This window comes from Hyla sarda, chromosome 10 (assembly GCF_029499605.1).
Source record: "Hyla sarda isolate aHylSar1 chromosome 10, aHylSar1.hap1, whole genome shotgun sequence".
NCBI classification, from domain to species: Eukaryota; Metazoa; Chordata; class Amphibia; order Anura; family Hylidae; genus Hyla; species Hyla sarda.
Window position 1 is genome coordinate 10,875,792 of NC_079198.1, and position 14,646 is coordinate 10,890,437.

The following is a 14,646-nucleotide window of genomic DNA, read 5'->3' on the forward strand; positions in this document are numbered from 1 at the left end:
TGGAAGGGGGAGACCTGTTTTAAGGGGGGGGGGGGGACTGGAGAGGGGAGACCTGTTATAAGAGGAGGGGAGATGGAGGGGGGAGACCTGTTTTAAGGGGGGGGGGACTGGAGAGGGGAGACCTGTTATAAAGGGGGGGGACTGGAGAGGGGAGACCTGTTATAAGAGGAGGGGAGATGGAGGGGGGAGACCTGTTTTAAGGGGGGGGGGGCTGGAGAGGGGAGAGCTGTTACAAGGGGGGTGTCTTGGGAGTGAAGATCTGCTGTTAGAGAGGGGGCACTTTGTTTCTCTTTTTTTTTTTTTTTTTTGCAATTCAAGTTGTTTATTGTCTTTTAATTAAGTTTATTTTAATTTAGTTACATACAGTTAAAGGGAACCTGTATTCAGTTTTATGCTGCCAAAACCACTGCCAGTAAAAAACAGACATTGCGATTGTGGACACTATTATATATACCCTTTGTATAGGGGATAAGAGGTAAGGTAGGGGAGTACCCCTTTAAGTGCTGTAGTATACACGATTAGATCAGTAACAGTATGATGGTAATATGTATGGTGATATTTCCTCTTTCCTTCCTTCCTCATTGAACTCACAGGCTTTTGTTTTTCTTGTCCTGTGTTTAAAACATGTTTTTTATGGATGATGGGGAAGATGGCAGTCATGCCCTGGGGGCGGCTACAAGAGGTCGGGGGCCCAGGCTTTGAGCTGTGTAAGGGACCCCAAAATTTCTGATGGCAGCTCTGCCCAGAGGAAACAGGTCACATCAGGGCAGCCGTTGAGCTGGTTACGTGGCACCAGCCCCAGAACACCCCGGTACATCTGCTCCTCCATGTAGCCATCCATTCCTACCAGTGGACCGCCTGATAAGAACAGATACTACACTGGATCTTAGCCAAAAGGCCGAGAAGCGATGATGTGTACTGTGTAAAAAAAAAAAAAAAGTGACCCTGCTTCCAGCTTGTGGTCCAAAGAAGGCTCCAATATTATTTACTGTGTGAGTCGGTGTGGAGCGCGAATATTTCGTATATGCGAATATGTAAATATTTCCAGAGGACACTGATCCCTCCCTTCTTTTAGGTGAAGAATATAATCGCGCATGCGCACTATGCAAATTTCATTACGAATTTTCACATGACAAAAAAAGGGAACGAACATAGCGAATATGCAAATTTCGCAAACATAGGGCAAATATTCATCCATATATTTGCAAAATATTGTGAATTCGAATATGGCCGGAGCAGGCTCCTACGGAATTTGAATATGGCTCCTGTCCAGAGCAGGAGAGGTTTGCTATGGGGATTTTATCCTGCTCTGAGGTGGCAGCAGAGAGCACTGTGGTCAGACTGGAAAGAACTACACAACTTCCTCTGGAGCATACAGCAGCTGAAAAGAACTGCAAAGATTAAGATTTTTAAATGTATGTAAATAAAAAAATCACTCAATCCAGTTGACGTGATATAATTTTTTTCCCTCCGGAGTACCCCTTTAAGGACCCAGTGAGGAATCCATATCCGTTTTCTTGTGACAGCTCAGGAAATACACCATCATCTGGTTTCCTAGCTCATTCCCTGTTCTCTCCATTGATCTTCCTGCTAATGAAAAACACACAGGGTTAATGAAACCTGCTAAATAGTCACTCCGTCACCGGCGGCTATAGACATCCGTCACCCGCAATCAATGGCCCCGAGATGGAGAAAAACTCCACATTATAACAACAATTTACAACCCTCCTCCAACATATGGGTGTCCTGCCACTGCAGCACTACAACTCCCAGCATGCTGGAGCGCCACAGTTTGGGGAAGCCCTTCTATATATATCATGGATTTTACAAGTGGCGCCAATGTTGGACTGCGAGCACAGATCATGCGTTCTCTTGGTTACAAATTAGATCTGACCCCTTTGTTCGCTGACGTGGAATAATTTGCATAAATATGGGACTGCAGATCACATGCGTTGACATGTGAAGTTAGTTTACATAGGACTGCCGGTAAACCTATTCGATTGGCTTTGGCTACGAGAGTTTTAACATCTTCAGCTCTCGTAGTATGCAACACACTACAGCACTACACACCATGGCTGCGGATGGAACGTCTTATTTGTGGTTGGATCTTGGCATTATTCATAATATTTTCAATAAATATAAATGAAATTAAAAAGTAAATAATATATATATATATATACCCTGTTCCAAATTATTGTGCAAATTCTATTTGAGTGTCACAAAGATTAAATATTTTGTTTTTAAAGGGGTACTCTGTTTTTTTTTTAATCAACTGGTGCCAGAAAGTTAAACAGATTTGTAAATTACTTCTATTAAAAAAATCTTAATCCTTCCAGTACTTATTAGCTGCTGAATACTACAGAGGAAATGGTTTTCTTTTTGGAACACAGAGCTCTCTGCTGACATCACAAGCACAGTGCTCTCTGCTGACACCTCTGTCCATTTTAAGAACTGTTCAGAATAGGAGAAAATCCCCATAGAATACATATGCTGCTCTGAACAGTTCCTAAAATGGACAGAGTTGTCAGCAGAGAGCACTGTGGTCATAATGTCAGCAGAGAACACTGTGTTCCAAAAAGAAAATAATTTCTCGGTAGTATTAAGCAGCTAATAAGTACTGGAAGGATTAAGATTTTTTGATAGAAGTAATTTACAAATCTTTCTTTAACTTTCTGGCACCAGTTGATTAAAAAAAAAAGTTTTCCACCGGAGTACCGCTTTAAGTTTAACTCATGGATGACATTGTGTCTCAGGCTCTTTTGATTACTGAAAACAATCTCGGACACCTGTAATAATTAGATTGCCAGGTGAGCTCAATTTAAGACAAAAATACTAAAGGTGGGTGTTCCACATTATTAAAGGGGTACTCCGCCCTTAGACATCTTATCCCCCTATCCAAAGGGGATAAGATGTCTGATCGTGGAGGTTACGCTGCTGGGACCACCGCAATCTCTCCTGCAGCACCCCCATCCCTCAGCTGCACAGAGCGAGTATTGTGACATCACGGCTCCACCTCCTCGTGACATCACACCCCGCCCCCTCAATGAAAGTCTATGGGAGGGGGCGTGGCTGTTACGTCACAATATGCCGTCCCCTGCATCGCCCATCATCAGCCACAGAGCGGTCCTCACTCTGTGCAGCTGATGAATGGGGGGGTGCTGCCGGAGAGATTGCAGGGGTCCCCAGCGGCAAGACCCCTGCGATCAGACATCTTATCCCCTATCCTTTGGATTTTAAAATCTTAATTCTTCCAGTACTTATCAGCTGCTGTATACTACAGATACATTTTTGCAGTTCTTTCCAGTCTGACAACAGTGCTCTCTGCTGACACCTCTGTCCTTGTCAGGATCTGTCCATAGCAGGAGAGAATTTCTAAGGGGATTTGCTTCTAATCTGGACAGTTCCTGTCACGGACATTGGTGTCAGCAGAGAGCACTGTGGTCAAACTGGAAGGAACATTACAATTTTCTTTGTAGTATACAGCAGCTGATAAGTACTGGAAGGATTCAGATTTTGAAATAGAAATAATTACGCCACCTTACGCCATGCCCCCTCCATTAATTTCTATGGGAGGGGGCGCTGCGGTCGTTACGCCCCCTCCCATAGAAATGAATGGAGGGGGAGTGGCGTGACTTCACGTCCCCGTCTGGGAAGCCCGACGGTTTCCGAAACTTCAGAAGCAGCTACGCATAGAATGTGGACTGCTGCAGGGAGATTGCGGGGGGGGGGGGGGGGGGGGTCCCAGCGGTGGGCCCCCCGCGATCAGACATCTTATCCCGTATCCTTTCGATAGGGGATAAGATGTTTTTGTCCGGAATACCCCTTTAAGCAAAAGATCTATGAAGGTGGGAGGCAGTTTACATCCAAACAGCAGCTCTGGGAGGTTATTCTGACATCTTGCAAACAAATTCAAGCAGAAACTGTCCAAAAACTCACAAGTTCAATGGATGCAAGACTTGTGAAGCTGCTATCAAATAAGGGTCCTATGTTAAAATGTAACGTGACCTGTTAAAGTGTTTAAAAAGTTAAAATGTTGTTAAAAGTTTGATTGAAATATCTTTTGATTTCAGTAAAAGCTGCAAACACAGCAAATGACAATTTTCACTTCTTTACATCCTATAAAGTGTTTTGAAACACAAAGTTTTTTATGTTTAAAAAAAAATCCTGTTATCATTAGGAGGTTTGTTCAATAAAGTTTGAATTGTTCTCTAAATAGTTGATAACATGAGAATGATGCTGTTATTTACATAAATGATTTAGACAAATGAGAAAAATATAATTTGCATAATAATTTGGAACAGGGTATATATATATATATATATATATATATATATATATATATATACATATATATGCATATATATATATATATATATATATATATATATATATGCGTATATATGTATATGCAAATATATATATATATATATATATATATATACATATATATATATATATATATATATATATATATATACACAGATTTTTTATATATATATATATATATATATATATATATATATATGTACATGCATACATGTGTGTATATATATATATATATATATATATATATATATATATGTATATATAGCCGCAGCCTCGTATCAGGCAATGATTGGAGACGTTCATGACTATATCGATCTGGATCGGTCACGGGCTAATAGGAGAGACGTTTCCAGCTCCGTAGGGAATAATGCAGAATCGCTAAGTGATTTTCTAAAAGTGGTCAAGGATCGTGCGAACATATATATATGCAAATTTACCAGATGTATAGGACGGTAATACTTTGGCGTAATATAATATCATACAAATCAATACCGTGTCCTCTATTATATAAGACAAAACAATTTAGCGCAATTTAATATGATTTATTCAAATACAATGTGATATAATGAAATGAAGTTTAAAACCTTAAGATAGAGCAGTGTTTCTCAGCCAGTATGCCTCCAGCTGTTGCAAAACTACAACTCCCAGCATGCCCGGACAGCCGTTGGCTGTCCGGGCATGCTGGGAGTTGTAGTTTTGCAACAGCTTGGGAGGCACACTGGTTGGGAAACACTGACCTATACTATATACTACTATATAGTCCAACATGCTGGGAGTTTTAGTTTTGCAACAGCTGGAGGCACCCCTGGTTGGGAAACACTGATCTATACTATATACTACTATATAGTCCAACATGCTGGGAGTTGTAGCTTTGCAACAGCTGGAGGCACCCCTGGTTGGGAAACACTGATCTATACTATATACTACTATATAGTCCAACATGCTGGGAGTTGTAGTTTTGCAACAGCTGCAGGCACCCCTGGTTGGAAAACACTGACCCATATTATATACTACTATATAGTCCAACACGCTGGGAGTTGTAGTTTTGTAATAGCTGGAGGCACCCCTGGTTGGGAAACACTGACCTATACTATAAACTTTATATAGTCCAACATGCTGGGAGTTGTAGTTTTGCAACAGCTGGTGGCACCCCTGGTTGGGAAACACTGACCTATACTATATACTTTATATAGTCCAACACGCTGGGAGTTGTAGTTTTGTAACAGCTGGAGGCACCCCTGGTTGGGAAACACTGACCTATACTATATACTACTATATAGTCCAACATGCTGGGAGTTGTAGTTTTGCAACAGCTGGAGGCACCCCTGGTTGGGAAACACTGATCTATACTATATGCTACTATATAGTCCAACATGCTGGGAGTTGTAGCTTTGCAACAGCTGGAGGCACCCCTGGTTGGGAAACATTGCCCTATACCATATACTACTATATAGTCCAACATGCTGGGAGTTGTAGTTTTCATTTGGGGCAGCTGCTGAGCCACAGGCTGTATCAGGGCATGCTGGGAGTTGTAGTTAGTAATTAACTGCAACTCCCGAATTTTATTTAAAAAATAAGCGATCAAAAAGTCCCATCAAAACAATAATGGTCCTGTTAAAAACTACAGATCTGGGCGCAAAAAATTACCCTCATACAGGCCGTATAAGGAGAAATAAAAAAGTTATAGGGGTCGGAATAGGACAAAATTATCCAATGCATATATGTATCCTGTGATGTCACGCATATATAATTAATTATTTATTTATCAGATTAGCATGGCCGGTACGTTTTTTTTGCAAGAAAGGTGGGGACCCTAGAGGTGCCGGGTTGTGGATCTTGACCCTGGACGATGGGGGATACAGTATAAACTCCTCCTTTTACCTGTTTCGAGGATTTGATGAGACCCTCCAGGTCTGCGGCCTCCACACAATTGTCTCACAATAGAGCAGTGTTTTTCCGATCGTCAGCAGAAAAGGTCTCCATCCCGGCCTACTTACCACACCAGCTCTCAGGCTTGACAAATAGCCCTTGGATGCGTGTGAGGAACGCGGCCGCGAAAACAACAAAACTAAAATCGTCTTTAATAAGAGACAAAATCCCAGAGAAAGTAACATACGTTCTCTGTACAAAATGAGATCTCTATAACCTCGATATATCACTTTGTATCAACCTCTTAAAGGGGTAATGCAGCCAAAATGACCTTATCCACTATCCACAGGATGGGGGATAAGTAGCTGATCGTGGGGGGTCCGACCGCTAAGACCTCTCACGATCTCTGGGATGGGACATAGCGTCCAACCAGGGTGCCTTCAGCTGTTGCAAAACTATAACTGTCAGCATGCCCGGACAGGGCCAGATTAAGGCTGCCTGGAAGACGGAGCACTTCATTATGTTGCCCCCCCCCCCCCCCCCCGACAGTTCCCCACATTAGGTGCAGTATGGTTCCTCACATAAGGTGCAGTATACTTCCCCACCTTAGGTGCAGTATAGTTCTCCACATTAGGTGCAATACAATTCTCCACATTAGGTGCAGTACAGTTCCCCCACATTAGGTGCAGTATAGCTCCCCACATTAGGTGCAGTATAGCTCCCCACATTAGGTGCAGTATAGTTCCCCCACATTAGGTGCAGTATAGTTCCCCCACATTAGGTGCAGTATAGTCCCCCCACATTAGGTGCAGTATAGCTCCCCACATTAGGTGCAGTATAGTTTCCCCACATTAGGTTGGCAGTACAGTTCCCCTCATTAGGTGCAGTACAGTTCCCCCACATTAGGTTGGCAGTACAGTTCCCCCACAATAGGTTGGCAGCACCGTTCCCCCACATTAGGTTGCCAGTGCAGTTCCCCCACATTAGGTGCAGTACAGTTCCCCCACATTAGGTGCAGTATAGTTCCCCCACAGACATACAAAGGATAGGGGATAAGATGTCTGACCACCAGGGGTCCTGCCGCTAGGGACCCCCGCAATCTTGCATTCGGCACCCACCTCTTTGAGCTGCACGCCCCCGTGTGATTTCACACCCCGCCCCCGCTATACAAGTATTGTGATGTCACGACTCCGCCCCCATGTGACGTCACTATACTCTGGCCCCGTGGTTGGCACTGGGCAGTTTGCGAGCTGGCAGAGCGGCATGCAGCTCAAAGAGGTGGGTGCCGAATGCAAGATTGCGGGGGTCCCCAGCGGCGGTACCCCCGCAGTCAAACATCTTATCCCCTATCCTTTGGATAGGGGATAAGATGTCTTAGGGCCAGAGCACCCCTTTAAGCGGCCGCAGGCTCAACATCTGAAAAAAGAGAATGATTCTGCAGCGGCAGACCCCTCACAGGCTCGAGTGCCCCATCATTAGTCCGGCGCTTCTCTGCTGCGGCTGCTGGAGGGGGGTGCACAACCTCTAATGGCGGCCCTGTCTGTTGCCTGGCAACTGCAGGGTCACAGTTCAGAAATGGAACCAGGAAGGGATCAGATCCATATGGGAAAAGAACAGTACAGGGATGGAGGCCATCTTGTTGTACCCTGCACAACAGTCGATGTTCATGGAAAATGGGTGAAGACTGTCGGTAGGCAAACCTACCACCAATCTTTTCTGGCATACGCTCAATACTATTTTATCTTAGAAATAACGCTGGTTGATGATCGGCCGCAGCTCTCATTAATCCAAAAGTAAAACGCAATGAAGTATATTGCCAACCACTGGACTGGTGGGGCAAGCTGTGAAGTAACAGCATTGCCCCCTGACTGGAGAGCTGTAGGGGTTAACTTAGCAGCAGTGCACCCCTCCCTTGTTGTTAGTTTGCCCAGCAACTGGGAAAGGTAGGTCCCAAGGGTGGGGGCTAGGAGCACCCTATCATTGAACAAGGTTTTCCCGGGTTTTTGAGACTCCTCCCCTGGGGTATATATGGTGTCTGTTTCCCTATCATCCCCCTCTTTGCTGCCCTCGGACCCGGAGTTTTGCCCTCCCTCCCTTTTGTTTGTCTGTTTGTGAAGTCACAACTTTGCGGAAGAAGTTGGAGAGAGCGGAGTAAACCCGGGGTAGACCTCCACACAAGCGGTGTGGCAGTACCGCCTAGGTTGTCAAGAAGCCAACGTGCCTTTGTTTCCAGTTGATGTTTACAGTTTACGGTTATTTATTATAGTTATTTATATTTATAAATAAAGCTGTGGCCGATCCTCACCCACACAAAGTTAAATATTGTTGTGGTTTCAATTATTTATTTAGGTAAAATTGGGTAATAGGGAAGGGTGCTTTACAGGAAAGAGCTAAATGGGTCTCTACAGTCTCCCGCAGGCAAGTAGGCCTTCCCTGCCTGTTCTTTTCCATATTCTTCTCCAAACCGCAATCTGTGACCTGACAAACCAACAAAATAAGAAAAAACTAAACAAAACCACAAACAAAAGGAATAAGGGACAAAGACTTCTGGGAACCAAGAGGAAGAACAGGGGATAACTTCCCTTATAAGTACCCGGGGTCTCATAGGAAGTATCTACCATTGGTGTAGCCCACTCAAGGCCTACCCCCTCGTAGCCACAGGAGATAGGGAGGGGTCCCTAAACCTGTTTAACCCCTCATTAGCTCTTACATGGCCTTGCTGGTATGCCTGCTTAATGGGGTGCCAAAGTTGCCCCCCACAGTCCCTGTGCACCCTCCTTACTTACTCTGATGCTCTCAAGGAACAGCCGCACTACCAAATCAGTGTGGGTTCCGGCAGTGTGAAGCCCACCTATCATTGATGTACTGTCACCCTATAAGTTATATACTGTATCTGAGGAAGAGTCTTTTCCTTTATTAAAATTCTGCTACAAGTTTCGGTAAGGACTAAAGCTCCATGGAAACATTTGGTCACCCGTGAGTCACAGGAAAATTGCAGCATTACCACAAATGACACACAACCTCAATTTTCTCCTTCAAGATGATCTTCAGAATTCTGACCATGATGGAATTGTTACAATAGTCGCACAGTTTTCAATAGGGAAACATTTCACAGTGAGATCACAGCTTTAGTGGTGCTTATAGACGACCGGGTGTCACTGCGAAGCTCCGGCCAAAATTGGAGGACTACAGCAAACCTCAGTTATTTGGTACAATGGATGACATGTGGAGGAGAACCAGTTTTCTCTTCGGTCAGGAGAATGATTTCTATGATATCGGATAAGAGTGTAGTCTGTGGAGAATGCAACAATATTAAAGGGACAGTGACCAAATCCTACTTCTCATGAAACTAAAGTTGTACAAGGACTGTTGAGACCCACTTACCTCCTATTAAACTGTAACTACCCCTCCCCCTTTTACAATAAATAATTAAATAAATAACTGAAACAAACAACAGTTTAACTTTTGTGTGGGTGAGGATCGGCCACAGCTTTATTTATAAAAATAACTCTCAACAATAATTTAAAGTTATAAACATAAGCACCGTGGGCTTCTTGCCAACCCGAGAGGTGCTGCCACGCCGTCCTGTGTGCAGGTCTACCCCGGGTTGACCCCGCTTTCACCTTCTTCTTGCCGACAAGCTGTGACTTACAACAAAAACAAATTAAAAGAAAGGGAGGGAGGGAAGGAGGGCAAAACTCTGGGTCCAAGGGCAGATTGAGGGGGAGGGGAGGGAGAGCCACACTATAAATACCCAGAGGAGGAGTCCACCAAACCTCGGGAAAATTGAGTACCCTGATAGGAGAACTCCTACCCCCTTACCCTTGGGACATACCACTGCCTTTGCTAGGCAGATTACAGGTGGGGGAGGGGGAATAAACCAATATCCTGCAGGGTTTTAACCCTTAAACTGTTCTCCAGTCAGGGGGCAAGCTAGTTAGTCACAGCATGCCCCACCAAACCGTTCAAAAATCCATGCAATATTTTAAAGCATTGCACAGTTTCAGGAAAGTTTATTGTTGTTCAACCATAGCTTTAGGTGGGCAAAACTTAAAGGAGAGGAGGGAGCACTCCATAGTGTAATATAATCACATTCATGGGAGAAACTCTAAAGAAAGGATTGTGCTTAAAGTGTACCTGTCACCAAATAAAACTTTTAATATAGTGTTCATTGTGTAATAAGCAGACATTTTTCCATTCAGTTGCTTTTAAAATTATCAACATAAATGTGTTTAAAATGTAATAGAAAAATTGGCCACAAGGTGGCTCTGTTCAGTTCCCTGCCACTATTAATACAGTGAGTTTGGTCTCCTCCCAGACTGGCAGGAGTCCGAACTCAGGAAGGGTTTCTCTGCACGGAGCTTGATTGACAGCTGCACAGAGCCTCACCAAAAGCTACAAAGAGCCTCATTGTAACATGCATAGAGCCTCATTGTAACATGCATAGAGCCTCATTGTAACATGCATAGAGCCTCATTGTAACATGCATAGAGCCTCATTGTAACATGCATAGAGCCTCATTGTAACATGCATAGAGCCTCATTGTAACATGCATAGAGCCTCATTGAAAGCTGAAAAGAGCCTCATTGTAACATGCATAGAGCCTCATTGTAACATGCATAGAGCCTCATTGTAACATGCATAGAGCCTCATTGTAACATGCATAGAGCCTCATTGTAACATGCGTAGAGCCTCACTGAAAGATGCACAGAGCCTGAGGTCTTCTATTTATCACAGCACGGCAACCGTGTGAGGGTGGAAGTGGTCCCCCAGCAGGCTTCAGTGATGTCATGCCTGCTGGGAAACGCCCACTTTCTCCTGCTTGGAGATTGCACTTTGTGAGCAAGAATAAAGGTATGATACACAGCTTTTTAAAGCTCTGAATTTTTTTTTTAAGTAGTTAGGGAACATAGCCTGAAGTAGTTAAGAGAAGTTTATTTGGTGACAGGTACTTTTTAACCCCGTTGGTTGTGCACACCATACACAACAATGGAAAAGCGTGCAGAAACAATGGGAGACAAGTAAGAGGTAGAGAATGCTTCAGTGGACGTAAGCAGGGTGACAGGCGCCGAATGGATCAAACTAGGAGAAAGATACGAAGGAATCTTTTACGGACCAGCATGCAACAGGTTTCCTGGCTCACAGGTCTTTTCGTCAGGCCTCTTAGGGAGGCAAAAATCAGACATATCTTCTACAAGTAAGCCACAATTCCTCACACCTGTATACAAGCAAAATGCAACCGGCATTGCCCAGCAACAATCTCACTGCAAGGATAAAATATCACAAAGGAAACCGAAATAAACAGGGGTAGCATTGAAGAGAAGAAACTTCTTAACAGAAGGTTAAACAGATCTTTAAATTATGTCTATTTAAAAATCTTATCAGCTGCTGTATGCTACAGAGGAAGTTGTATTTCTTTCTGAAGTTCTTTCCAGTCTGACCACAGTGCTCTCTGCTGCCACCTCTGTCCATGTCAGGAACTGTCCAGAGCAGGAGAGGTTTGCTATGGGGATTTGCCTGTATTCTGGACAGTTCCTGACATACAGCAGCTGATAACTACTGAAAGGGTTAAGATTTTTAAATAGAAGTAATTTACAAATTTTTTTAACTTTCTGCACCTGTTCACTTGAAGAAAAAAAATTCCACTGGAATACCCCTTTAAAGACCACTGCACTATAGTGCGTTACCACCACAATTACCCTGGTGCACCAGAATTGCTTATAAGACAACCCCATAGACAATGTCTTCTCTGCTTTCAGTACTGCCACCTGCTGGTGGGATCCGATCACACAACGCAAGCGCCATGGAGAACCGGGTAAGAACTATCATCCATTAGGAGCGTATTCCTGTAAGTGTCGGCTCGGATGATCCATCGCTCTGACAATTCCACATATTAATGGTTTTATTATTCACAACACAAGTAAAGTTCACACGAGACGGATTATCGCTAAATTACTCAACGCATTTCGAGATGCTTTCTGCTGGATTTTGAGCAATGTGTCCATAATGAGGCGCTTGGGTATCTACGGAGGAGTTCGTCAATTAGGCAAAGCGCCACTGTCCAAAGGATAAAAAATTGTTTAAAAAAATGATATATAATAATATTAATAATAAATAACAATAATAATTATTATAATAATTTGTCACAATAATAATAATAATAATAATAAATAATCACAATACTAATAATCAAAATAATAATAATAATCAAAATAATAATAATCATAATAATCATCATCATCACAATAATAATAACAATAATAACAATAAATAATAATAATAATAATAACAACAATAATAATAATAATAATAAAAATAATAAATCACAATAATAATAATATATCACAATAATAATAATAATAATATCACAATAATAATAATAATATTAATGATAATAATATACCGTAATCACAATAATAATAATAACAATAAATAATAAAAATAATAAATAATCACAATAATAATAAGTTAAGGTGTAACGTCATCTGGCGCCCAATGCAAGTTAGGCCGCAGGGGCCACACCATGTGTCATTCATAAAACTGGTGGCTTCTTATAGCTGCATATGAGCCCCTCTGGGTGCAACTGTTATCTCTGCACCCCCTATCGCTATGTTTTCCAACCAGGATGCCTCCAGCTATTACAAAACTACAAAATGTTTTCCACCGGAGTACCCTTTTAAAAGTGTTGGTAGTTGTAGTCTTACAACAGTCATACCCCTCGCTGTCCAGGCATTATGGAAGCTGTAATTTCAAAATACTTGGAGAGTCACAGGTTGGGGACCACAGCCCTATAAAACTATGTCACTGGTCATAATAACCTAACACAAGGCATAATTTGATTTTACACAACATCCGTCCCCCAAGAAGCTGAAATGTTACTTTATTAGATCCCATATGTTCTTGGACTCCTCGATATGATCAAACTCAGCTCTGCTACATCGCCTTCATGTCGTCTAGTCCCCAGGTTTAAAAGAAAAGTTCCCCATTGTTCCTTAGCCCTTGACTGCTGACACAATGAACACAGAGCACACAAAGCATATGCTGTCCCGGCCTATTCCCCTGGCGGCCCAGCAGCTTCTAGATATGAACAGCTTGGCCTATGGAGACCTGAGGCAAAAGGCTTGTAAATGTGAAATACGTGTTCTTATTCCCGATTTCCCATTCAATTCCTTATCTTTATGACAGAGAAACCTCTCCCTGTCTGTCACTCACCCTGAACCATTATATGGAGCGTGAACTCTCTACAGCCGACACCTATACAGAGGTAGCAGAGCTAAATATGTCATTTAAAGGGCATGTCTTAACTTGAGCGTCATCTGCGTTAGCCGATCGCCACAGGACTGAATTCTTCTAAACCTTAAAATCCATATACATACAAGCTAAATCTGCGGTCATTCATACATACACATACATGCATATTTACATTACACAGTTATATTTTAAAACGTTTCCTATGTGGCGGCCACTACAGGTGAAAAGAGATATTACATGGTGTGCAAATTAATGTGCACAAATATACTGTAATACTTGTGTCAGAACCCGTAGGGTTAATCTGTACTGAAAGTCTTTTGTTTATCTGGTTGTTGTGGCTATGCCTAGTTTTCTGGTTGGTCAGCTGACCCTGCTGAGTTCACCTGTGTAGCTGGCTATATAAACCATGCTTTTCGACCTTGCCTGTAAAAGAGTTCTTCTCTAGTAACTAGCGCATATATCCTGCTATTCCTGATTACCTGGTTTCTGTGACTTTTGGCTTGGCTTTCTTACTCTCCTCCTGCATTTTTGAATTTGTACCTTGACATTTCCTGTTACTGACTTGGCTAGTGGACTCTGACTTTATTGTGTGTGTATGTTAAAGGGTACTCCGCCCCTAAGCATCTTATCCCCTATTCAAAGGATAGGGGATAAGATGTCAGATTGTGGGGGACTCCCGGGATCTCGGCTGCAGCACACACCTCAGCGGCTTCTGGCAACGCTGGAGGCTTCGGATCCCGACCATGCAAGCGAAAGAGCGTGACGCCATGACTCCACCCCCGTGTGACATCACGCCCCCCCCTCAATGCAAGTTTATGGGAGGGGGCGTGACGGCTGTCACGCCGCCTCCCATAGGCTTGCATAGCGGGGGCGGAGCATGACGTTACACGGGGCGGAGCCGTGACGTCACAATGCTCCGGCCCCGTGAGCGAACACGCTCCGGGGACTGATTTTAACAGGGTGCGGCGTGCAAGATCACAGTGGTCCCCAGCGGCGGGACCCCCGCGATCAGGCATCTTATCCCCTATCCTTTGGATAGGGGATAAGATGTCTAAGTGCCGGAGTACCCCTTTAAGTATAATTTCTGTTAATTTGTGTGCCTCCTGACGTTTTCCTGACCTGAGTCTGCTTTTGTAGCTTATTTTGTTGATGATGACTCCCATCACTTACTTAGGAAGGGACCGGCACTGTGGTTGACGA

The 14,646-nt window shown here is 43.3% G+C and overlaps 1 pseudogene; it reads right to left on the reverse strand.

Annotated features, from left to right (window-relative positions):
• Positions 1–815: 815 nt before the first annotated feature.
• Positions 816–910, reverse strand: LOC130294765 (U2 spliceosomal RNA; annotated as a pseudogene).
• Between the last annotated feature and the right edge of the window lie 13,736 nt (positions 911–14,646).